The sequence below is a fragment of the Bison bison genome, unplaced genomic scaffold, assembly GCF_000754665.1.
Source record: "Bison bison bison isolate TAMUID 2011002044 unplaced genomic scaffold, Bison_UMD1.0 scf7180017864533, whole genome shotgun sequence".
Taxonomy (NCBI): domain Eukaryota; kingdom Metazoa; phylum Chordata; class Mammalia; order Artiodactyla; family Bovidae; genus Bison; species Bison bison.
Genome location: NW_011495082.1, coordinates 7912213 through 7916757, shown reverse-complemented (window position 1 = coordinate 7916757; position 4545 = coordinate 7912213).

The following is a 4545-nucleotide window of genomic DNA, read 5'->3' as shown; positions in this document are numbered from 1 at the left end:
CACGGTTCACATATTGCTGAAGCCTGGCTTGGAGAATTTTGAGCATTACTTTACTAGCGTGTGAGATGAGTGCAATTGTGTGGTAGTTTGAGCATTCTTTGGCATTGCCTTTCTTGGGGATTGGAATGAAAACTGACCTTTTCCAGTCCTGTGGCCACTGCTGAGTTTTCCAAATTTGCTGGCATATTGAGTGCCACACTTTCACAGCATCATCTTTCAGGATTTGGAATAGCTCAACTGGAATTCTATCACCTCCACTAGCTTTGTTCATAGTGATGCTTTCTAAGGCCCACTTGACTTCACATTCCAGGTTGTCTGGCTCTAGGTGAGTGACCATACCATAGTGATTATCTTGGTCGTGAAGATCTTTTTTGTACAGTTCTGTGTATTCTTGCCACCTCTTCTTAATATCTTCTGCTTCTGTTTAGGTCTATACTATTTCTATTTCTGTCCTTTATCGAGCCCATCTTTGCATGAAATGTTCCCTTGGTATCTCTAATTTTCTTGAAGAGATCTCTAGTCTTTCCCATTCTGTTGTTTTCCTCTATTTTTTTGCATTGATGGCTGAGGAAGGCTTTCTTTTCTCTTCTTAATAAGGAATAAGAGAGAAGAAAACAAAAAATATTTCCTATATATATTCATATCAAAATAGGGAGGAAATGCTTATAACCATTACATTCTTCATTTTTTGCAACTGGTCGTATAGCAGGTATGTATAACTGCTTCATTCCATATTCTTTTTGCTTTCAGCAAGCACCTCAACTGGTCATGATTCCTTGCCCAATGGGATGCCGTGTAGCTTCATTCCTGAAGGGTGTGAGCCATTAGCAGTTCTGCAGGAATTACATTACTGTATTTTTCTGTTGACATGAATCACAGTATTCAATAATAACAGGTGTCCTAGAGGATTTCCTTCATCACAGACATACTCATATTTACTGCTGCTGTGTAGCAGCAACTCAGTTTTTCCTTAGTAATCAGGATTAGTCACCCTACCCACTATAGTAACACTCTCTATTGCTTGTTCATCCAGTGGTATAAGATGGCAGTTTCACTTGCAGTTCAGTGGAGTCCTTGTTGTGATACCTTATGGAAGCATTCCTCCGGTGCAGCCTTTAGACCAACAGAGCCTACAGTCGTGGGAATGGGAAGCAATAGCTTTGCTAGTAGACACCAAGGGTAATGAGGAGAGAAGAGAAGCCAGCCCCAGTTCTACTCCTCCTTCCTAGATACAATATCAGAAACAGGACAGGGCCTGTAACTGAGTTGACTGTTCAGAATGTCATCCCACCATTCTCTGCAGCCTGCTGCTTATGGATAATGGGGAACGTGGTAAGACCCATGACTGTTGGCAAACCTCAGGCCCTTTCTCATCCTCTTGCCTGCTCCCCCTGATGGAAGCCAGCTGCCACGTTGTGAGCACTCATGCAGAGGCCCACATGGCATGGAATCCGTGTCTCTGGCCGAGAGCCAGCATGGATCTAAAGTCTGCCAACAGCCACGTGAGTAACCCTGGAAGAGGATCCGAGCCTTGAGATGACACCAGCCTCAGCCAGCACTCTCACTGTGGCCTTGTGAGAAACCCAGAGCCAGTCGTCCACCTAAGGCACCCTCAGATCCAGGCCCAGCACACGCTGAGACTGATAAATGTGTTATCATCATAAGCTGTGAATTTGGGGGGTGCTTTGTTCCACAGAAGTAGGTAGCACAACAGGCTTAACTTAAACTCTGCTGGTCGTTCAAGCCTAAGTGAAAAGAAAACCCAACTTTTTTTGAGCCTCAAGCTTTGCTTCTCTGATACATTAGGGTTTAAGAGTAACTCTTTCAAAAAAGGCACTCTAAAGCTCTGTGAAGACAATTCATTCCAACCCCTGCTCCTCCACTACCTCATTAGACTTTGCTGTACAATTTACCAGAGATAGATTTCCTCTTTATCACGCTCATTGGATCTTATACTAAGTCATCAGCTCTTGTCTGAGCTTATACTTAAGCTTATACTATTCAGCTCTTCTCTGATCAAATTTTTCTTAGAACAGAGCTTGCTGCTTTCCGTAACCTTCTATTTCTTGTGGTTTTTATTCCAACAAATGTGACTTAAATCAGAAGGCGATTTCACATGCACTCCGCATTTACAGTTATTGCCCACTTTTTGAAAGCTTCCTTTATGCCTCTTCACTTTTACAAAAGACCTGTGTTAGTACCTGTTTTCAATAACACAAAGAAACCTAAAGAGGATTTTTGCTTTCGGGAAGAAAGGCGAAAGCAAAAAATAGCATACAGCATTTGTTTTCAGGGAGCCATCATAGAGGCAGCAAGTCCTGAGCTTCAAGAGTGGGACCACCGAGGTCCTTCCCTGGGAACTACACTCCAAACCCCAGCATCACATTGCCATAGCTGTGAACTGTGCCTGTGAGCATCTGTGCCTTATCTTGAATTATTTTGGGGCACCCATTAGCAAAATGTGTCCTAAGGTAGTTGCTTCTTCACTTTACAACATTTGGACTTATGAAAGATTTCACGGGAGTTACCCTACTCTCAGATAGTTGGAAGCACCTGTATCCATTTATTACTCAGATTCATTGAGCACTTATGTTCCAGGTACTGCTCTGGAAGCTGGGGACATAGCACTGTCTCCAGCTATGCAGATAGTATAATATCCTGCTATTGTCCCCAGGACATAGCAGATAGTATGGTGACTATCTTTCGCCCCCACCCCAAAAAGGGTTTTTTAAAAAAACTATTTCCAGGCCCTCTGCTGCTTTTGAACCTGGCATCAACACTGTATGTGTGTTCAGATGTGTCTGACACTTTGTGACCTCATGGACTGCAGTCCACCAGGCTCCTCTGTCCATGGGATTCTCCAGACAAGAATACTGGAGGGGTTGCCATTTCTTCGTCCAGGGATCTTCCCTACCCAGGAACTGAACTCACATCTCCTGCATTGGCAGGTGGATTCCTTACCACTGAGCCATCTGGGAAGTTCAGTTCAGTTCATTCGCTCAGTCGTGTCCAACTCTTAGCGACCCCATGGACCGCACACCAGGCCTCCCTGTCCATCACCAACTCCCAGAGTTTACCCGAACTCATGTCCATTGAGTTGGTGATGCCATCCAACCATCTCATCCTCTGTCGTCCCCTTCTCCTCCTGCCCTCAATCTTTCCTAGCATCAGGGTCTTTTCAAATGAGTCAGTTCTTCACATAAGGTGGCCAAAGTATTGGAGTTTCAGCTTCAACATCAGTCCTTCCAATGAACACTCAGGACTGATCTCCCTTAGGATGAACTGGTTGGGTCTCCTTGCAGTCCAAGGGACTCTCAAGAGTCTTCTCCAACACCACAGTTCAAAAGCATCAATTTTTCGGCACTCAGCTTTCTTTGTAGTCCAACTCTCACATCCATACGTGACTACTGAAAAAACCATAGCCTTGACTAGATGGACCTTTCTTGGCAAAGTAATGTCTTTGCTTTTTAATATTCTGTCTAGGTTGGTCATAACTTTCCTTCCAAGGAGTAAGCGTCTTTTAATTTCATGGCTGCAGTCACCATCTGCAGTGATTTTGGAGCCCAAAAAAATAGTCAGCCACTGTTTCCACTGTTTCCCCATCTGGGAAGACCAGGCATCAACATTAGGTTGCATCAAATGAGAGAAGAGTTAGGGCCAATACACCCAGCATTTTCGGTACCTGCTTAGAAAAATTGAACGGATTTTCTGTCAAGATCATCAGTTTTACTCAAAGAATCCTTAAAACATGTTGAACATTTTTATGACATGATCAACATTATTATGACATGATAAAAGTGGAATTTTAAAGAAGATTAATTTAGTAAGTGAATAAAAGATAGGAGCAAGAAGCCAGCAGCAATAGACTCGGCAGGATGTGACAGTAAAGCCAGTGTACGTGGTTGATGGTGTGACCTGAAGTAGTGGCAGTGGGAACAGAGGGGATAAGAGAGCGGTGACTCAGGAAGAAGTCTGCACTCCTTGATGATAAACAGGTCGGACATGGAAGCTGTGGGGAGGGGGAAGACAATGATAAACTCCAATGAAAAGTAACTTGAATAATGAAAATGACATTACCAGAAGTATCAGGGAGCTTGAGGGAGAAATCAGTTACGGGCAAGAAATGATGAAATTGTCTTCAGTCAGTTCAGTTCAGTTGCTCAGTCGTGTCCGACTCTGCAACCCCATGAATCGCAGCATGCCAGGCCTCCGTGTCCATCACCAACTCCCGGAATTCACTCAAACTCATGTCCATTGAGTCGGTGATGCCATCCAGCCATCTCATCCTCTGTCGTCCCCTTCTCCTCCTGCCCCCCAATCCCTCTCAGCATCAGAGTCTTTTCCAGTGAGTCAACTCTTCGCATGAGGTGGCCAAAGTACTGGAGTTTCAGCTTTAGCATCAGTCCTTCGAATGAACACCCAGGACTGATCTCCTTTAGAATGGACTGGTTGGGTCCCCTTGCAGTCCAAGGGACTCTCAAGAGTCTTCTCCAACACCACAGGTCAAAAGCATCAATTCTTTGGTGCTCAGCTTTCTTCACAGTC